Source organism: Aotus nancymaae, unplaced genomic scaffold (assembly GCF_030222135.1).
Source record: "Aotus nancymaae isolate 86718 unplaced genomic scaffold, 86718_ANA_hifiasm-v0.15.2.pri h1tg000010l, whole genome shotgun sequence".
NCBI classification, from domain to species: Eukaryota; Metazoa; Chordata; class Mammalia; order Primates; family Aotidae; genus Aotus; species Aotus nancymaae.
The window spans coordinates 71,007,538-71,029,996 of NW_026988421.1; the positions used below are offsets into that span (position 1 = coordinate 71,007,538).

The window sequence follows — 22,459 nt, forward strand, 5'->3', positions numbered from 1 at the left end:
CTGAGCAACATGGTGAAATATGGTCTCTACAAAAAGTAAAAAAAAAAAAAGAGAAAGAAAAAAAATAGCCAAGCATGGTGTTGCACACCTGTAGTCCCAGCTACTCTGGAGGCTGAGGTGGAAGGATCACCTGAGCCCTGGAGGTAGAGGTTGCAGTGAGCCAGGATTGCACCACTGCACTTCAGCCTGCGTGACAGAGTGAAACTCTGTTCCCCCCACCCAAGAATAAAAATCTCTTTCCTCATCTACAGAAGATACCTGTTGCCAATGTCATGATGAGGAAATAATGCAACTGACTTGTACTCTCAGAAACTTGAGCAAAGTGACCACATCCTCAGCCAGTGCTACCCTTGTATTGCAAAGCCCTGCAGTACAATCCGTGACATTTCTATTTATTCAAAAAAGGAAAGATGTATCCATTTTGCAAGGCAGTTCATACTGTTCAGATAATCAGATAAACACACCAAGTGGCATATGCGGAGATGGTGGTTGAAGTCCCAGAGGCCACATGGGTAGAGGAGCTGGCTGAGGTCCTGGAGGAGTCGGTTCAGATAGCAGAGGCCCATCAAATGGAGGAGGTGGCGGATGTACTGAAAGAGATCCTGGTGGAGGAGATAGCTGAAGTCCCAGAGGCCACAAGTGGAGATTATTGACGTAGCAGAGGAGATTCATTTGAACATCATAGTTATGGGCCAGAGACCACCCAGGTAGAAGAGGTGGCTGAGGATCCAGAGGTTACTAAGTGGAGAAGTAGTCGGAGGTCCCAGAGGCCTTACAGCACAAAAAGATGGATGAGGTCCCGAAGGAAAGACAGTTACAAAAGATGAATGAGGTCCTGGAGGACAGCCACATGTAGGAGGTGAATGAGGTACCTGGGGACAGACACATGCAGCAAATGGATGAGGACCAACAGCTGCAGGAGGTGGATGAGGTCCCGGAGGACCAACAGCCGCAGAAGGTGGATGAGGTCCCGGAGGACCAACAGCTGCAGGAGGTGGATGAGGTCTCGGAGGACCAACAGCCTCAGGAGGTGGATGAGGTCCCGGAGGACCAACAGCTGCAGGAGACGGATGAGGTCCCGGAGGACCAACAGCTGCAGGAGACGGATCAGGTCCCGGAGGACCAACAGCCGCAGGAGATGGATGAGGTCCTAGAGGACCAACAGCTGCAGGAGATGGATGAGGTCCCAGAGGACCAACAGCTGCAGGAGGTGGATGAGGTCCCGGAGGACCAACAGCTGCAGGAGGTGGATGAGGTCCCGGAGGACCAACAGCTGCAGGAGGTGGATGAGGTCCCGGAGGACCAACAGCTGCAGGAGGTGGATGAGGTCCCGGAGGACCAACAGCTGCAGGAGGTGGATGCGGTCCTGGAGGACCAACAGCTGCAGGAGGTGGATGACGTCCTGGAGGACCAACAGTTGCAGCAGATGGATGAGGTCCTAGAGGACCAACAGCTGCAGGAGATGGATGAGGTCCTAGAGGACCAACAGCTGCAGGAGGTGGATTAGGTCCTGGAGAACCAACAGCTGCAGGAGTTGAATGAAGTCCTAGAGGACCAACAGTTGCAGGAGATGGATGAGGTCCCGGAGGACCAACAGCTGCAGGAGGTGGATGAGGTCCCGGAGGACCAACAGCTGCAGGAGGTGGATGCGGTCCCGGAGGACCAACAGCTGCAGGAGGTGGATGACGTCCTGGAGGACCAACAGTTGCAGGAGATGGATGAGGTCCTAGAGGACCAACAGCTGCAGGAGATGGATGAGGTCCTAGAGGACCAACAGCTGCAGGAGGTAGATTAGGTCCTGGAGAACCAACAGCTGCAGGAGTTGAATGAAGTCCTAGAGGACCAACAGTTGCAGGAGATGGATGAGGTCCTAGAGGACCAACAGCTGCAGGAGTTGGATGAAGTCCTAGAGGGCCAACAGTTGCAGGAGATGGATGAGGTCCTAGAAGACCAACAGCTGCAGGAGGTGGATGAGGTCCTGGGGGACCAACAGCTGCAGGAGGTGGATGAGGTCCTGGAGGACCAACAGTTGCAGGAGATGGATGAGGTCCTAGAAGTTCAACAGCTGCAGGAAGTGGATGACGTCCTGGAGGACCAACAGCTGCAGGAGGTGGATGAGGTCCTGGAGTACCAACAGCTGCAGGAGGTGGATGAGGTCCTGGAGGACCAACAGCTGCAGGAGGTGGAGGAGGTCCTAGAGGACCAACAGCTGCAGGAGTTGGATGAAGTCCTAGAGGACCAACAGTTGCAGGAGATGGATGAGGTCCTAGAGGACCAACAGTTGCAGGAGATGGATGAGGTCCTAGAGGACCAACAGCTGCAGGAGGTGGATGACGTCCTGGAGGACAGACACATGTAGTAGATGGATGAGTTCCTGTGGGACCAACAGCTGCAGCAGGTGGATGAGGTCCTGGAGGACAGACACCTGCAGCAAGTAAATGAGGTCCCAGAGGACAGATAGATGCAGGAGATGAATGTGGTTCCAGAACACAGACACATGCAGGAGGTAGAAGAGGTCCCGGAGGACAGACCCCTGTAGGAGGTGGATGAAATCCCGGAGGACAGACACATGCTGGAACGAGATGAAGTCCCAGAGGACAGACACGTGCTGGAGGTGGATGAGGACCTGGAGACAGACACATCCTGGAGGTAGATGAAGTCCCGGAGGACAGACACGTGCTGGAGGTGGATGAGGTCCCAGAGGACAGACACGTGCTGGAGGTGGATGAAGTCCCGGAGGACAGACACGTGCTGGAGGTGAATGAGGTCCCAGAGGACAGACACGTGCTGGAGGTGGATGAGGTCCCGGAGGACAGACACGTGCTGGAGGTGGATGAAGTCCCGGAGGACAGACACACGCTGGAGGTGGATGAGGTCCAGGAGGACAGACACACGCTGGAGGTGGATGAGGTCCCGGAGGACAGACACACGCTGGAGGTGGATGAAGTCCCGGAGGACAGACACGTGCTGGAGGTGGATGAAGTCCCGGAGGACAGACACGTGCTGGAGGTGGATGAGGTCCCGGAGGACAGACACACGCTGGAGGTGGATGAAGTCCCGGAGGACAGACACGCGCTGGAGGTGGATGAAGTCCCGGAGGACAGACACACGCTGGAGGTGGATGAAGTCCCGGAGGACAGACACGTGCTGGAGGTGGATGAGGTCCCGGAGGACAGACACGTGCTGGAGGTGGATGAAGTCCCGGAGGACAGACACGTGCTGGAGGTGAATGAGGTCCCGGAGGACAGACACGTGCTGGAGGTGGATGAGGTCCCGGAGGACAGACACGTGCTGGAGGTGGATGAAGTCCCGGAGGACAGACACATGCTGGAGGTGGATGAGGTCCAGGAGGACAGACACAAGCTGGAGGTGGATGAGATCCTGGAGGACAGACACACGCTGGAGGTGGATGAAGTCCCGGAGGACAGACACGTGCTGGAGGTGGATGAAGTCCCGAAAGAACCACAGCCGCAGGAGGTGGATGAGGTCCTGGAAGATACTCAAGTGGAGGAGGTAACTGAGTTCTCAGAGGACGCTCAAGTGGAGCTGGTGGTTGAGTTCCTAGAGGACCCTCGGGTGTGGCAGGTGGCTGAGTTTCCAGAGGACCCTCGGGTGTGGCAGGTGGTTGAGTTTCCAGAGGACCCTCAGGTGTAGCAGGTGGTTGAGTTTCCAGAGGACACTCAAGTGGAGCTGGTGGTTGAGTTTCCAGAACGAGGGCAGAGGCTCACAGTGAGTGTCAACCTATTACATAGCTTAAAAAGTCAATATTGGCCAGGTGTGGTGGCTCACACCTGTAATCCCAGCACTTTGGGAGGCTGAGGTGTGCAGATCACCAGAGATCAGGAGTTTGAGACCACGCTAACGTGGTGAAACCCCATCTCTACTAAAAATACAAAAATTAGCTAGGTATGGTGGTGCACACCTGTAGTCCCTGCTACTTGGGAGGCTGAGATGGGAGAATTGCTTGAACCTGGGAAATGGAGGTTGCATAAGCTGAGATCACACCATTGCCCTCTAGCCTGGGCTACAAGAGCGAAATGCTGTCTCAAAAAAAAAAAAAAAAAAAAAAGTCAGTATTTATTGAGTGAGTGGAAAAACAAGGTGAAATTGGACCCTACAGTGGTTTTGGAAAAGAAGAGGACTAGGTGAAAATCCCTGTACTTCCAATTTCCACTACTTGCCTTGAAAAGTTACCTGACCTCATCTTACCCTCAGTTTCCTTCTCTGTAAAACAGGAACAATAAAGATTCCATTCCTCATTTGGGTTTCTTAAAGCTTCCATGAGATAATACATATAAAACATCCAGTTAGTTTACATTTATTATTATTCCTGTCACCAATAATTTCATCATCATTTTTACTATTATTGTATATACAATCCTGTGCCTGGAACCCAATGGGCATTTGATAATTATTGACAATTTATTATTCTTATATTAGTAATGCTATTCCCATTCTATTGCACAAGGCCTTGCCTATAGAAGGTGTTGAATAAGCACTTTTTAATAAACAGATGCATGTGCTGGAGCCACGTTGCTGAGATGCCATTCTGGCCCCACCCCTTAGTATTTGTGTGATGTGGACAGTTACTTAAACTCCTTCTGCTTCTCTTTCCTCATCTATAAAGAGTTGAAGACCGTTTAGATTATTCCATTATCTGAGAGTGAAACTATTTGGCATATAGTAAGTGCTCACTAAATATAATCTGTCATTCTTATCTTCAGAGCTACAGAGAGGCCACTGTGCCCCCAGGTCACCGTACCATGTAAGTGCACATGCACACTATGCCCTCCTTCCACGAAGGCTGCCCAGGTAAAGCCTGGAAGTTTCCCTGGCACCTGTGTTCCTAGTGCCCACGCACAGACACGATGATCTCTGTGTTCTCCTCGCCTCCCTCGAATCGGGTCCGGGCTGCTCACCACGGCTGACTCTGCCACTGCTGGGTGCTCCGCCAAAGTGCTCTCCATCTCTGCAGGCCCGATGTGGCACCTGGAGGATGAAGGGTTCTGGGGCAGATGCCAGGGCTGGGGTGAGCCAAGTCCTCAAATCTCCTGCTGTAGAGAGCCACAGCTTTCCTTGCCACAGAGGGTAGAGGTCATAGGAAGCCAGAGACCCCTGACCTGTCTGTGCCATGGAGCCCAAATGTGAAGACCTGGATATCGTAGGCTGAGAAATACAGGACTCCGATCAGGGCTTCTCGCCTCATGGCCTGTACTGACGGAGGAGGGCGAATGCTTAGTCCCCTTGGCCCTTGGCCCAAGCAGCTTCCCGCAACAGGAAACCTCATCAAGGCCTCAAACTTGGTCTTAAACAGTTATGCAAATTCTGTTTACTATCTCCCATTGGATCAGCATGATTTTGACTTTTATTATATATATTTAAGGGATAAAACATGATGTTTGGATGTACATGCACATACCAACACCATGACTACACTCAGGCACACTAGTATATCCATCATCTCACATTATTACCTCTTTTTTTCTTTTGTGGTGAGAGCATTTAAAATCTACTCCCTGTGCACATTTCCAGTACATCATGTTTTACGATTTTTGTAAAAATCCCATCCATTTCTCTAAAATATCCAAGAGAAATTGTTACTGTAGCATAATGTGTCATTTAAAAAATCACGTAGGGGTTAGGAATAGGGGCTCAGAGCCAGACTACCTCAGTTCAAATCTGGACTGCACCCTGTGCTATCTTCCAGACTTCAGGAAAATTTCCTTACTGGTCTGTCACCCGGTTTCCTCATCAGTAAAATAGGGATAATAACGCATCTCCCTTCCAGCATTGACAGGTGAGTTCTGTAAAGCACTAAGAACAGTGTTTTCACATAGGAAGTACTCCAGGTTAGCTAAGTAATTATAATAAATAATAGATTTATAATACTGAATAGATTTATAATAATAGATTTATCGATCTATTCTTAACAGATTTACAATATATAGATTCATAATAATAAATATAAAATAGACAATAGCTAAAGGTTAGCTGCTATTATTATTGCTATATTTGTCCTGTGACATTTTGTGGTGCATTAGAGGAGCACGGACATGAAAAAAGCTCCCCGAGCCCATGGGGACCCAGACAATCTCCCTCCCTAATCCCGTTCCCCACTTTAAATTGTCTTATTATGGCTCCTCCTCCAGACCCTCTTGAATTTCATTTTGATTGATTCTTCTGCATGGAGGGGTTAAGGAGTTTCACCAAAACCTGGGATCAGGGCATTGTAGGCACGGCTCTATACAAATTAGGCTGAGGGTCCGTTCCCAATACATGAAAAAATATCTGGGCAAGCAAGATCCCATGAGGCATGTGAGGGTGACAACAGCCCAGCGTCAGCCACACCAACCAGAGGCATCGATGACATCATCACCCTCCCCAGGAACCGGATGTAGCCCTCTTCCTCCACAGTTGCTCTGTCCCCAGTGTGGCAGAAGTCCCCACATTCCACTCTGGCTGTCTTCTCCAGGTGACCCTGCGAAAAAAAGAAAGCTCCTTTGTCGAAGACAGTGAATTCAGAGGTGATGAGCCACAGCCTCAGGTTCCAATCTGGGTTTCAATTCTGCCTCTGATTCTACCTGGCACCTGGGCAAATTCTGCTGTCTCTCTGAGTCTATTTTCATTACATATAGGCACATGATGCATGCCACTGCTCCATGAGTGGTTGTGATTAAACTAATTCCGAGGACCATTTGAAAAAATATCAATTCACTTTTGTGTGACACTACACTGGAATAAAATTCCCATTATAGTGTGAACCTGTTCACTGCTATAAGCTCAGCATTCATGCAGCGTCTGAACAGATGAGAGGGGTCAATAAACATTTGCCGAGGTGGGTGGATCATGAGGTCAAGAGATCGAGACCATCCTCGGCAACATGGTTAAACCCCATCTCTACTAAAAACATAAAATGTAGCTGGTGGCATGAGCCTGTAGTCCCAGCTACTCAGGAGGCTGAGGCAGGAGAATGGCTTGAACTCGGGAGGTGGAGATTGCAGTGAGCTGAGATCACACCACTGCACTCCAGCCTGGTGACAGAGTGAGACTCTGTAACAACAATGACAACAACAACAAACTGTAGTAATAAAAAGAGTGTGGTGTTGGCTAAAGATAGATGCTCTATTGCAATAGAATGGAGAGTTCTGAAAGAAACTCTCTCATATAATGTCAATTGATTTAAGCATAAACGCCAAAATCATCCCATGGCAAAAGGTCAGTATTCAACAAACGGTGCTGGGAAACTTGATGCCCACTTGCAAAAGAATGAAGGTAACCCAAAATGAATCAAAACCCTTCTAGTGAGAATGTAAAATGGTGCGGCCATTGCGAAAGTGGTTTTGTAGTTTATTCCAGAAAGTTCAATCATGCATTACCACAGGACCCAGCAAGTCCACTTCTAGGTCTATATTCCCAAGAAGTGGAAGCAGAAACTTGAACAGACACTCAAATGCCAGTGTTCATTGCAGCATTAGTCACAATAAGCAAAAGGTGGAAATAACCCAAATGCCCATTAGGAGGTGACTGGATACACAAAATGTGGTATATACACACGGTGGAGTATTATTCACACTTACAGAGCAGTTACATTTTGTTACATGCTACAACACGGATGAACCTTGAAAACGTTATGCGAAGTGAAACAAACCAGACACAAAAGGGCAAGTGCTATCGCACGTATATGAGGCACCTAAAACAGGCAAATTCATAGAGATAAAAGGTAGACTAGAGGTTTGGTGAAGTTGGGTATGAAGGTGGAAAAGATGGGTTGACCCAGTGTGTAGCAGGTTCAGAGGCAGGCATTTTGGGATGGGGACCCTGAGTATGTCTATGGACTAAGGGAGCAGAACTAGTGAAAAGTGAGAGATTGAAAATACAGAAGAAAATGCGTGATAGGCTAAAGATTAATAAAGAAAAGCTCTTTAACAAAGGGCAGGAAATAGAAGAGGATCTGCGGTGGTTGTGCGGAGCGGGTGGATCCTGAGGTGGGGAGGGGGTAGGTCTGCCTCTGAGAGGGAAAGCAAGGGTGTGAGTGGAGACATAAAGAAAATTTGGGAACCAGGCGCAGTGGCTCACACCTGTAATCCTGGCACTTGGGGAGACTGAGGTGGGTGGATCACCTGAGGTCAGGAGTTTGAGACCAGCCTGATCAATATGGTGAAACCTCATCTCTCCTAAATACAAAAAATTAGCTGGGCGTGGTGGCGCATACCTGTAATCCCAGCTACTTGGGAGCCTGAGACAGGAGAATCACTTGAACCTGGGAGGTGGAGGTTGCAGTGAGCTGAGATTGGGCCACAAGAGCGAAACTTCATCTCAGAAACAAGAAAATTTGGGGGTGAAGGGACAATATATAGATGGAGTTCATGTAGGTGACTGAATTGTCATTGTGATGTACTCATCATAAAATAGTAGCAGCAGCTGTCACTGATAGAGTGTTTTCTAAGTGCTGGCCTCAGAGCTAAGTACTTTACACGTTTTGCCTCTATCATCTCATTAATATTACCAGAAATTTTATGAGGTAGTAATAATTAAAATTTTTATTTGGCAGATAAGGAAACTGAGGCTCAGAGTGGTGTGTAACCTGCTAGTAAATTTCAAAGGTGGAATGAGAAGCTAGATCTGTCATATTCCAAGGGCTCTATTTTTAAACACTTCATCATGTTAAGAACACATGCACACACGCACACACACACATACACACACATGCACATACATGCACACACATACATACACACATATGTACATACACACACACACACACACACCCTAGCTGCTTGGCCCTGGCAGAGTCAGGATCCAGAATCAGGAGACTTGGGTTTGTTGTGCTTGCTTTACTGTTTCAAAACGCACATCCTGGGTCCCAAGTCTACAAAGGCTGATCCACAGGTCTGGAGGATGGCCCGGTAATATGCATTTGCTTCAAGGTCACATTTGGATGTGACTCAGATACAAAGACTCAGATTCAGTCTTCGACATTTTAAGAAGCCCAGACCCAGGATTACCTTAGGCTCATGGGCTTCTTTGCTTAATAAGATATTTTTTAGCAGGGTCCAGCTTTTGGCCTGGAAACACGGATTTTTTTTCTGGAATTTTGTTGATAGAGGAAGGTAAGTCTTCTTACCTGTACAATGACCTTGGCATCAAACTGTGGCAGGTGATGAAGACCGCACACGCTGCTGAGGTGGGAGGATCGCTTGAGCCCTGGAGGTTAAGGCTGCAGTGAACTGTGATTGCAGCACAGCGCTCCAGCTTGGGCGACACAGAAGGACCCTGTCTCAAAACAACAACAAAACAGATATCTGTATTCATTCATTTAACCAGGAACCATCTATAAGCACTGTGTAAGTTCAGGCTCGGGTCAGGTTGCTGTGACAAAGATGGCTAAAATTACAGAGGTTTGAGCAAGTTAGAAGTTGATTTCTCTGCCATATGATGCATGGAAGACAGCCCAGGGTGCATAGAGCGTCCTGGCAATGTCAGGAACTCAAGTGTTTGCATATTTTTGCTCTATCATCCTCCTGTGCATTTACCATCTCAACAGATTGAGGTAGTTGCATTAACTCGAGTCATCACATCTGCCTTCCAGCCAGGTATGGAGAAGGAAACGAAGCAGGAAGGATAACCTTCTCTTCCTAAAAGAACAGCTTTATTGACAGATAATTCAAACACCATGAAATGTACAATTAAATGTTTTGTAGTGTATTTACAGAGTTGTGCAACCACCTCCACAATCGACTTCAGAACATTTTCATCACTCCAAAAGGAAACCCCACACCTATCAGCAGTTCCTCCCCATTTCCGCTCAATGCCCTCAGCCCTAAGTGATTACTCACTTACTTTCTGTCTTATGGGTTCACCTGTTCCGGGCATTTCATACCAATTGAAACACTATATGCTCTTTGGTGAATGTCTTCTTCCACTTAGCATAAGACTTTAAAGATTTATCCATGTCATAGCATGTATCACTACTTCATTCCTTTTTATTGCTGAACAATATTCCAATGTACTACATTTAATTTGCCAGTTGATGGACATTTGAGTTGTTTGCACTTGTTAGCTATCGTGAATAATGCGGCTATGAACATTTGTGTACAGGGTTTTGTGTACACATGTTTTCATTTCCTTTGGGTCTACACTGATAAATGAAATTGCTGAGTCAAATAGGAACTCCATGTTTAACTCTTTTTTTAGACAGAGTCTTCCTCTGTCGCCCAGGCTGGAGTGCAGTGGTACGATCTCGGCTCACGGCCACCTCTGCCTCCTAGGTTCAAGTGATTCTCTTGTCTCAGCCTCCTGAGGATCTGGGATTACAGCAGATGTCACCATGCCTGGCTAATTTTTGTATTTTTAGTAGAGACAGGGTTTCACCTTGTTAGCCAGGCTGGTCTCAAACTCCTGACGTTAGGTGATCCACCCACCTCAGCCTCCCAAAGTGCTGGGATTACAAGTGTGAGCCACCACGCCTGGCCGTAACAGGTTTTCTTATGAAATTTGATCATCTATTTTAAATCTTATTTGAAAGAGCCAAAAGCCAAGATACTCTTGAAGAGCAAGATAGATAAGTTACTGTACCAGACATCTAGCAGATAACTAGAGAGCTGTAGTAATTAAGACAGACTGGTTCACACAATTACACAACGATAGCCAAATTAAATAAGACACAAAATAAAGAGGCCAGAAGCCAGCTCTCCTTTACATAGACATTTGACTCATGACTGAAATGTAATGGCAGATCTGTGAAGAAATGATGGGCTCCCAGAAATACCAGGAAAATTGTTATCCTTATGGGGTAAAAGGGAGTCAGGGCTCTACTTCATACCTTAGAAAAAATTTGACTTTAAATGCTTAAATGTGAAAAATTAAAACTGTAAAATTTTAGAAGAAAGTATATATCATGAGAATGATTTTTTTTTTTTTTTTGAGACAGAGTTTCACTCTTGTTGCCCAGGCTGGAGTGCGCTGGTGCTGTCTCGGCTCACCGCAACCTCCACCTCCTAGGTGCAAGCGATATGAGAATGATTTTTTAAGCTCAGAAAGTGAAATAAATACAGAAAAGTGCTGATGGACATAACTACTGTATTTGTTTGCTATTGCTGCATAACCAATCCTCAAATTTAGCAGCTTAAAAGCATCTGTCAGCTCGTGGATCTGTGAGACAGAGACCCAGGCGTGGTGTGGCTGGGCTTTCCGCTCTGGTCTTGCCAGCTTCAATCAAGGTGCGGGCAGGGCTGTGTTCTCACCTGGAGCCCTGAGTCCTCTTTCACTTTCACATGCTTGTGGCAGGTTTAGCTCCCTCTAGTTGTAGGATGGAGGCCCCTGGGTCTCAGTTCCTGGAGGCCATCTGTACTGCCACTGCCAGGTAGCCTCCATCTTCAGAGCCAGCCTTGGCCAGGCACAGGGACTCACTCACCGCTTATAATCCCAGCACTTTAGAAGGCCAAGGGTGGGCAGATCACTTGAGGTCAGGAGTTCAAGACCAGCCTAGCCAGCATGGCAAAACCCTGTCTCTATTAAAGAAAATACAAAAATTACCCGGGCATGATGGCATGTGCCTGTAGTCCCAGCTACTCGGGAGGCAGACGCAAGAGAATTGCTTGAACCCAAGAGGCAGAGGTTGCAGTGAGTGGAGATTGCACCAGTGCCTGCCAGCCCTGGTGACAGAGCGAGATCCTGTCTCAAAATAAATAAATAAAAGCCAGCCAGATTTGCTTCCTAGTTTTTCCTGCACTTTGAAACTCTGAAGTTTTCTGTCTCTGGTCTCTAGACCCCAGATTGAAGGGACCATGTGATGAGGCTGAGCCCACCTCGATAATCTCCCTCTTGATTAACTCATATGCAACCACTTAGTAACCCTAGTTACTCCTGCAAGATTCCTTTTGCCATACATGCAGCATGATAACAGAAGCGATATCCTGCTATATTCACAGGTTCTGTCCATTCTTCAGGGGGCATCATAAAAGGAGAGGGTCGTGAGAATTCTACCTACCACAGTTACACTATAATTAATAGCTTCTGTTCTTCAAATGACACTATAAGAAAGAGAAAGGGGGCCAGGCGCAGTGGCTCATACCTGTAATCCCAGTACTTTGGGAGGCCAAGGCAGGTGGACCACTTAAGGTCAGGAGTTCGAGACCAGCCTGGCCAACATGGTGAAATCTCATAGCTACTATAAATACAAAAATTAGGTGAGTGGGGTGGCGCACACCTGTAGTCCCAGCTACTCAGGAGCCTGAGGCATGAGAATCACTTGAACCAGGGATGCGGAGGTTGCAGTAAGCTGAGATTACGCCACTACACTCCAGCCTGGGCAACAGAGCGAGACTACGTCTCAAAAATAAAAAAAAAAGAAAGAAAGAAAGAAAAGAAAAGTGAAAGGGCAAGCTACAGAATGGGATATAATACTTATAATACACACAAGTGATAAAGGAGTTGTTTCTAGAATACTTATATTTATTTATTTAGAGATGATGTCTCACTCTGTCACTCATGCTGGACTGCAGTAGTGCAATCATGGCTCACTGTGGCTTTGACCTCCTAGGCTCATGATCCTCCAACCTCAGCCTCCCAAGTAGCTAGGATTACAGGCACATGACACCATGCTCAGCTAATTTGTACATTTTTGTAGAAACGGGTCCCACTGTGATGCCCAGGCTGGTCTCAAACTTTGGGGTTCAAACGATCCTTTTACTTCAGCCTCCCAAAGTGCTGGGATTACAGGTATGAGCCATTGCATCTGGTCAAGAATATGTATTTTAAGTCTTACATATTAATAAGAAAAAAGGCAAAACAATAGAAAAGGAGACAAACGAAATAAACGTATCTTCCCAGAAGAAACTAAAAGTATCAACTAACATATGAACACGTGTTTTTTTAATTGTGAAAACATTCGATGTCCAGTGCTTGGTCTTGTCTGCTCTGGGAGACCCAGGTGACTCTGCCACAACCTTTGTTGCTCTGTGACCTGTGGGTGCCAGGAGATCCACAGGGAAGACATGGGGACATCCTAGAAGCTGGGAAATGAAGAGTGAAGAATGCAACCACACATGGACGGACGGTCTTTTTCATAACATAGTGCCTGCCTCTCAGGCTCAAATTCCAAAGAGAATCATTTACAAGTTAATTTCTGTCTCCCTGGTTGATCATTCTCCCTAATCACCACTTGCTGCCCCTCAGAGGAATTGTCTACATTCCCTATCTCCTCCTTACCTGTGAAAAAGTGTATATCAGCTTCTGTACCCCATCAGGAGGTTGGAAATCACTGATTCTCCCCTGCCTATACATTAATAAATTTGTATGCCTTTTTTTTCTATTAAAAATAAATGAGGAGAGATCCAAGATGGCTGATCACTAGCAGCTCGGGATCGTAGCTCCCAGTGAAAGTGCAGAGAATGAGAGGACGCCACACTTTCAGATGAATTTTTGTTGCTCACGGACCAAGAGATTCCCAGCGGAGGAGCCCCACGGGTCGCCAGGGCGACTCTTGTGGCCAGCGCGGCAGTTTTGCTGGTGCCTCAGTGCAGCAGTTCTTGGTGCAGAGTCTGGAGATTCCTGGGCAGAAAAGCACCATCAATCTTAACACTACTGTTTTGGCCGGCGCAGTGGATTGCTCAGATTTCGGCGCTGGGAATCAACAAGTTGGACGTCCACTCAGAGACCTAGTTAGAAAGTCAGTAATTACAAAGATGACAGAGGGATAAATATATAATGAAGGGAAGAAACCAGCCCAAAAAGGCAGAGAATACTCAAAATCAGAATGCCTCTCCCTCTACAGGGGATCGCAGTTCCTCATCAGCAACGGAACAAGGCTTAATGGAGAACGAGTGTGTTCCATTATCAGAAGCAGATTTCAAAAGGTGGGTGATAAGAAACTTTTGTGAATTAAAAGAACTTGTTCTAACCCAATGCAAAGAAACTAAGAACCTTTAAAAAAGGTTTGATGAAATGCTAACGAGAATGGACAATTTAGAGAGGAATATAAGTGAATTGATGGAGCTGAAAAACACAACGAGAAGATCGCGAAGTATGCACAAGTTTAAACAGTCGTATTGATCAAGCAGAAGGAAGGATATCAGAAGTCGAGGACCCAGTGAAATGAAACAAGAAGACAAGATTGCAGAAAAAAGGATAAAAAGGAATGAGCAAAGTCTCCAGGAAATATGGGACTATGTGAAAAGACCTAATTTATGTTTGATAGGTGTACCTGAATGTGATGAAGAGAATGAATCCAAGTTGGAAAATACTCTTCAGGATATCATTCAGGAAAACTTTCCCAACCTGGCAAGGCAGGGTAATATTCAACTCCAGGTAACACAGAGAACACCACAAAGATATTCTTCAAGAAGACCAACCCCAAGGCACATAATCGCCAGATTTATTCGGGTTGAAATGAAGGAGAAAATACTAAGGGCAGCCAGAGAGAAAGGTCAGGTTACCCACAAAGGGAAACCTATCAGACTTACAGCTCATCTCTCAGCAGAAACCCTACAAGCCAGAAAAGAGTGGGGACCAATATTTAACATCCTTAAAGAAAAGAACTTTCAACCCAGAATTTCCTATCCAGCCAAACTAAGCTTTATGAGCGAAGGAAAAATTAAATCTTTTGCGAACAAACAAGTACTTAGAGAGTTCACCACCACCAGGCCTGCTTTACAAGAGCTTCTGAAAGAAGCACTATACATATAAAGGAACAACCAATATCAGCCTTTCCAAAAATATATCAAAAAGCAAAGAGCATCAACACAACGAAAAATTTACACCAACTAATGGGCAAAACAGCCAGCTAGCATCAAATGGCAGTATTAAACTCATATATATTCAAATTGGACAAAAGGCCAAAACCCATCGGTATGCTGCATCCAGATCCATCTCACATGCAACAATACACAAAGACTCAAAACAAAGGGATGAAGGAAGATTTACCAACCAAACAGAGAGTAAAAATAAACAAATAAATAAAAAGCAGGAGATGCAATTTTCGCCTCTGATAAAATAGACTTTAAAGCAACAAAGATCAAAAGAGGCAAAGAAGGACATTACATAATGGCAAAAGGATCAATGTAACAAGAAGAGCTAACGATTCTATAGATCAACGAGACAGAAAATTAACAAGGACATCCGGGACTTGAACTCAGACCCAGAACAAGTAAACTTAATAAACATTTATAGAACTCTCCACTTTAAATACACAAAACACACATTACCACCTCAGATCTATTCCAAAAGAGACTACATAATTGGAAGTAAACCACTCCTCAGTAATCGCATAGCATTTTCATAGGTTTAAATGAAATATTGGTTGGCTGCTTGTTTGTTATTCTCTTCCCTTATTCCTTCCTGTCTACATCATTAAGTATAATTATTGATATAAAAGAGGTTTTCAATACCCATTTCTAAAATGCATTCTAGCCTGGGCAAGAAAGCAATACTCCCATTCTCTCTCTCTCTTTCTCTTCCTTTTTCTTCCTCTTCTTCATTCTTTTTTTCTTTCTTTCTTTCTTTCTTCCTTTTTTTTTTTTTTTTTTTTAAAAAAAAGAGAGATGGGGTTTCACCATGTTGGCCAGGCTGGTCTCAAACACCTGACCTTGTGATTGGCCCGCCTCAGCCACCCAAATTGCTAGAATTACAGGCATGAGCCACCGCACCCGGCCAGGTCATGCTTCTTTAAGTGGAACACTGGTTGTTAAATATAGGAGTTCATGGATGTGTGTGAGTTACATATGAATTTGAAATTCTTCTCTCAGTTTCTTTTTTTTCTTTTCTTTTTTTTTTTTTTGAGATGGAGTTTCGCTCTTGTTACCCAGACTGGAGTGCAATGGCGCGATCTCGGCTCACCGCAACCTCCGCCTCCTGGGTTCAGGCAATTCTCCTGCCTCAGCCTCCTGAGTAGCTGGGATTACAGGCACGCGCCACCGTGCTCAGCTAATTTTTTGTATTTTTAGTAGAGACGGGGTTTCACCATGTTGACCGGGATGGTCTCGATCTCTTGACCTCATGATCCACCCACCTCGGCCTCCCAAAGTGCTGGAATTACAGGCATGAGCCACCGCGCCTGGAGAATTTTTAAAATATAGGGAATAGGCCTTCTTTTTTTTCTTTTTTATAGCTTTCATTTTATGTTCGAGGGTACAAAAAAAAAAAAATGAAAACTCAGTAAGACAACATTTTACCCCACTATAATAGCAAACTTTTAAAAATCTGACAATATCAAGCCTTTCCAGGGAATCACAGTGTTACCAATGGCGACTTTGTATGGGGCTGCGGCAACCTCAGTTCTTACCTCCTCAGAAGAAAGAATTTGACCAAGGGGCATAATAAGGCAGAGTGAGAGACCAAAGCAAGTTTTAGAGCGGGAGTAAACACTTACTTAAAAACTTTAGAGCGGGAACGAAAGGAAGTAAAGTACTCTTGGAAGAGGGCCAGGTGGGTGATTTCACAGATCAAGTGCACTGTTTGACCTTTGACTTGGGTTTTTATCTGTTGACATAGTTCCAGGGCTTTACATCCCTTCTCCCCCGATTCTCCCCTGGGGCTGGGCTGTACACAGGTGCAGTGGCCCGCTGGCAGCTGGGAGGTGAGCACACAGTGTGTTTCCTGGAATCGTGTGCGTGCTCACTTGAGGCATTCTTCCCCCACCAGTTGAGTGTCCCTGGGAGTTAAGCTCCACCATTTTGCCTTTTAGTGTGCTTGCTTGAGCTCACTCTCCCAACTCCTGAGATCTTATCGGGAAGCTGCTGATCACCAGTTTCAAGTTTTTTCTATCTATTGGGAGACTGCCTTTCCCTGGTGCAGGCTGCAACCAATTATTAAAGACAGTTTAACAATCACCTGACCGTTACCTGATGGTTGCCTGACCCTCCTGGTGGGGGTGGGGTGGGGGTGGATCCCTCTCCTGTCCTGCTCATGTCTGACTAGTTACCTGTAACAATTGGAACTCACATACTTGTGACGTGAGTTTAAATTGGTGCAACCTCTTTGGGTACCAAATTGTGATGATCTATAAAGTTGGAAATATACACCCTCTACAACCTAAGAGTTTCATCCCTGGGTATGTAATTGACAGAAATGCGTGCATGGCTGGTTACAGTGGCTCGCACCTGTAATCTCAGAACTTTGAGAATCCAAGGCGTGAGGATTGCTTGATCCCAGGAGTTCGAAACCAGCCTGGGGAACATGGCAAAATCTCACCTCTACAAAAATGAGTCGGGCCTGATGATAAATGCCTGTAGTCTCAGCTACTCAAGAGGCTGAGGTGGGAGGAGCAATTGAACCCAGGAGATCTGGTGACAGAGTGAAACCCTGTCTCAAAAAGAAAGAGAAGGAAGAAGAAAGAGAAGGAGGAAGAGGAGGAGGAGGAGGAAGAGGAGGAGGAGGAAGAGGAGGAGGAGGAGGAATCCAGGCACATGGATGCCCAAGCCAGAAAAACAAACCTGGAGACAATGGCAAATAATTTAAATGTCCGCGAATCATAGGATTTTTTTTTTAAAAGTTACATAATAATGTGTAAATAAATTATAGAATACTTTAAAGGTAATTACGTGGTTCTATTTCTTAAAGTTGGTGGAAACTATGACACAGGTGTTTGTTTCACTCTTCCTTCAAGAAGTCTTTCCAACTATTCTGTCCCTTCCCCGGACCAGAAGTCAGAGGTAGACAGGTGCTTGAAGATCAGGAACTCAGCCCTCGGCTTCACCAACAAGGGGATGAGGGAAGGAGACACATGTCAGGGCTTCCCTTGAAACCCTCCTCTTTGTCTGCATAGGATGCCCTCCTCTTTTCCCTCTCATACCCATCTGCCAACATCCTCTTCATCTTTTAATGCCCTTCCTCTGGATCCTTAGAGACCACACTGGTCCATCTACCTGTTGAGAAAACTCAAGTTCAGAGAGGCTGAAGGATGAGCTTAAGGCTTGCAGTCATTAAGACACAGCCTTGGCTCTCTGGAATCTATGTTCTCTTTAACAGCAGCATCCAGGGCTCATTTATGGCTGTACCTGTAGCACTGTTGAAGACAGTTCCTTATAAACAGGAGGTGCTCAGTAAATGCAATCTCCTCCCTCCTGGTCTTTACTGAGTTCAAAAAAGAGCTTTGTAAAACTATGGCTACTTTGATGTTGCTAACATAGAAATGACCGGCAGACGGCAGCATTTAGCTTTCCCAACTCTTAAGTTTGCAATTGCTAGTTCAAGGCCAGAAAAGTTGGTTTTTCTTTTCCATTCTCCAAACTCTGCTGTTGTCAGAGCCTGCCAGCTGCCCGCTGCTCCCACTGAAAGCCTTATCCTACTACCCCTTTGCTGAAAAAGCATCTTGAGCATCTGCAGAAGCTCCGGTTTGATACCTGGTGGCAAGAGGGGGCACAAGGACGTGTAATGAGAACATGAAAGCTTTTTTTCCTTTTTTTTTGAGACAAAGTCTCACTCTGAAGCCAAGGTTAGAGTGCAGTGGTGTAGTCTCGGCTCCCTGCAATCTCCACCTCCTGAGTTTAAGCAATTCTCCTTCCTCAGCCTCCCAAGTAGCTAGGATTACAGGTGTGTGCCACGACACCTGGCTAGTTTTTTTGTATTTTTAGTAGAGGTGAGGTTTCAGCATGTTGGCCAGGCTGGTCTCAAACTCCTGACCTCAGGTGATCCACCCATCTCGGTCTCCCAGCATGCTAGGATTACAGGCATGAGCCACTGTGCCCGGTTGAACATGATAGCTTTTCCCCTCCACAGAGCTCAATGAAATGCTGGTTCTCACAAAAGCCCTGAAATACCATGGGCGGCAAGGGCAGCAAAGGCATCTTAGGGTTCTGCCTTTCTGCTGGGTAGACAGACTCCAAGAGGCAAAATGATGAGCTCAAAATTCACAGCAAGTTCAGATTTTCCGACTGCAGTCCCGTGTACTTGCCTGTGTTAGTTTTCAAAGGTGAAATCTACCCTGAAGCTATGTCAGCCTGTATGTACAGAAAGGAGACCAGAAAGTTTTTTAAAAACTCAAAATGCTATATTGTAAATAATCAAGGAACAGCAGAGAAAAGAACGTTGGGGCTCAGAGGAGCAGACTGCACTATTTTCAGGGTTGGGGAGGGTGAGAAATTATGGTGTCAGAAAAGAGTTGTTGAAAACAGGGGAGCTCTCACCCTTAAAAACAGTCAAGACATGCACAAGAAAAGGAGCAATGGTGGAAATTCTAGATCAGGATGGCAAACGTATGGCTTGGGGCTGCTACTCTCTTTCACCGTCCCCTGTCCCCTGGCCCCCATGCTCATGACAGACATCAGTAATCAATTGTGGGATTCTTTTCTTTTCAGCTAAGGGCCTGCTCAGAATCCATTGTGGACGGTGTGCCAGGCTCCCTCTACCAGAGGGAGATGGCACCAGAGGAAGCTTGTCGCTCCCCCTCACCCTGCCCTATTGCCTCTCTGGTGGGCACAATTTATTGTGCACTTACTGAGTTGTGCTGAGCTCTTTACACACACCTTCCATTTAATCCACTTACCACATTCTCAGGAGTTAGGCATCCTTCCAGTTTTACATATAGGGAAGAGTGGGTGCAGAAGTGTTAAAAGCCTCATAATGGCACAGCCCATCTGTCTCCAAAACCCAGGCTGAGAAACTGCTAGATAGGTGGGATAAGCCAGTATGGAAGAAAGCCTGTGGTTTGGGCCTTGTTTAGGCCTGAAGGTCAAGACCAACTAGGCTGCAGTGGAGCCTGACGTCCGGAGAACAGAGGACACTAAAGATGCTTTTGTTTGCTCATTCATTCCTCAACACATGTTGATTAAGTCCCTGCTACATGCCAGACACCTTGTAGATGCGGTGGGTATAGTGGTCAAACAAGAGAGACAAAACACCCCACCCTCAATCAGGGGAGACTAACAAATAAGTCAGTCAAATGTATTACATGTCAGGTGACGTATGTGCTAAGGGGAACAATAAAGGCTGGGAGTGGTGGAGAGAGCCACATGGCTCTCAGCTACATGGGGTTCAGGCCTAGGTGATAAGGGAAGGGGTGACTCAGGAGCCTGAGCTTCTTGGAGTGACTGATGCATATAGAGATAAAGGCGTAAGGAGATGGATCCTGATGCTCTTAGAGCAAATAATGATGGTGAGGTGTCTATGGTGGGGGAGGAAGAAAGGATTGCAGGAACACATGGAGTTCCAGGGGACTTCTTCACTCTGACAGCGACAGTGTGGCCGAAGGAGGGGCAATCTTACCCAGAATACCCCTAGCTCCTGGGCTCCCTCCTTACTCTGGCAGATGTGGGATGGAGGCAGAAAGTCCCACTCATGTGGCATACATTTTTTGAGCATCTAATAAAATAAATTTCGCCAGTTTCAGTGACCCATACCTGTAATCCCAGCACTTTGGGAGGCCGAGGTGGGTGGGTCACCTGAGGTCAGGAGTTTGAGACCAGTCTGGCCAACATGGTGAAACCCTGTCTCTACCATAAATACAAAAATTATCTGGGCGTGGTGGTGTGTGCCTGTAGTCCTCGCTACTCAGGAGCCTGAGGCAGGAAAATTGCTTGCATCTGGGAGGCAGAGGTTTCAGTGAGCTGAGATCATGCCACTGCACTCCAGCCTGGGCAACAGAGTGAGACTTTGTCTCAAGTAAAATAAAATAAAATAAAATAAAATAATATAAAATAAAAAAGTAAATGCATGACATGTTTGACAAAAAAAAAAAAAAAAAAAAAAAAAAAAAAAGGCCAGGCATGGTGGCTCACGCCTGTAATCCCAGCACTTTGGGAGGCCAAGATGGGTGGAATACCTGAGGTTAGGAGTTCAAGACCAGACTGACCTAGATGGTAAAACCCCGTCTCTACTAAAAACACAAAAATTAGCTGGGCATGGTGGCAGGCGCCTGTAATCCCAGCTAGTCAGGATGCTGAGGCAGGAGAATTGCTTGAACCCAGGAGGCAGAGGTTGCAGTGAGCCGAGATCATACCACTGCACTCCAGCCTAGGTGACAAGAGCAAAACTCCATCTCAAAAATAAATAAATAAGGCCAGGCGTGGTGGCTCACCTGTAATCCCAGTACTTTGGGAGGTCAAGGTGGGCTGATCACCTGAGGTCAGGAGTTCAAGACCAGCCTGGCCAACATGGAGAAACCCCATCTCTAGTAAAAAATACAAAATTAGCTGGGTGTGGTGGTGGATGCCTGTAATCCCAGCTACTCAGGAGGCTGAGACAGGAGATTAGCTTGAACCCAGGAGGCGGAGGTTGCAGTGAGCCAATTTCCCACTACTGCACTCCAGCCTTGGCAACAAGAATGAAACTCCATCTCAAAAAAATAAATAAATAAACCTAAATTTCATTCTTCTGACCACTGCCAGTATCCAGCCCCACTGAGGTGGGAGGCAAGTGTTCAGCACCTGGGTCCTTAGTTCCAGCAGTGCCATGAACAGGGACTTTTTGTGCCAGGAACAGTAGAAAATATGGCAACTATGTTCGCCACTATCAATGAGGAACTTGGAGTTTCATTGAAGGAGCAGAATTGTAACTGCCCAAGGGGTTCACCATGCCCGCTACCTAGACAGACCTGATTGATCAAGACAGAGGAATTGCAACAGAGAAAGAGTAGTTCATGCACAGCCAGCTATGCGGGAGGCAGGAGGTTTATCATCACTCAAATCAGTCTCCTCGAGAATTCAGGGAGCAGAATTTTTAAGGATAACTTGGTGGGTCGGGGGAAACCAGTGAGCCAGGAGCGCTGATTGGTCAGGGATGAAATCACAGAGAGTCGAAGCTGTCTTCTTGTGCTGAGTCAGTTCCTGGGTGGGGGCCACAAGCTCCGATGAGCCAGTTTCTCCATCTGGGTGGTTCCAGCTGATCCATCAAGTGCAGGTTCCGGAAAATGTCTCAAGCACTGATCTAGGAGCAGTTCAGGGAGGGTCAGAATCTTGTAGCCTCCAGCTGCATAACTCCTAAACCATAATTCCTAATCCTGTGACTGATGTTGGTCTAGTCCCCAGGCAAGAAGAAGGACTGCTTTGGGAAAGGGCTGTTACCGTCTTAGTTTAAACTACAAAGTTTCTCCCAAAGTTAGTTCAGCCCATGCCCGGGAATGAACAAAGACAGCTTGGAGGTTAGAAGCAAGATGGAGTCAGTTAAATTAGCTCTCTTTCACTGTCTCAGTCATAATTTTGCAAAGGTAGTTTCAGAATGACTATCCATGAGTTTTTAAAATAACCCAGGATGCCTGTCTTTATAGCACATGGCCTACTGTGTGCCCAAGCTGATCAATCAACTAGACTTCGGGTAGATAGAAATGCCAAAAGAAAATGGCCTTGCCCTGCTAGAGAGTCTTCAGGTCTCCCTTTGGGTACATGAGCAATGTGGAGAAGAATGAAGGAGGAGGAGAAAGAAAAGACACCCTCCATAATTGGGACAGGCTTCCGAACTCTTGCGGCCAATTCTTCCATGCTGCCTGGCCCCACCTCCCCCAGAGACTTCTGGTGCTTTACGGAGGCTT

General features: G+C 46.3%; 1 pseudogene; it reads right to left on the reverse strand.

The window, feature by feature from the left end:
* Positions 1-450: 450 nt before the first annotated feature.
* LOC135273906 (uncharacterized transmembrane protein DDB_G0289901-like) lies at positions 451-1,398 on the reverse strand (annotated as a pseudogene).
* Between the last annotated feature and the right edge of the window lie 21,061 nt (positions 1,399-22,459).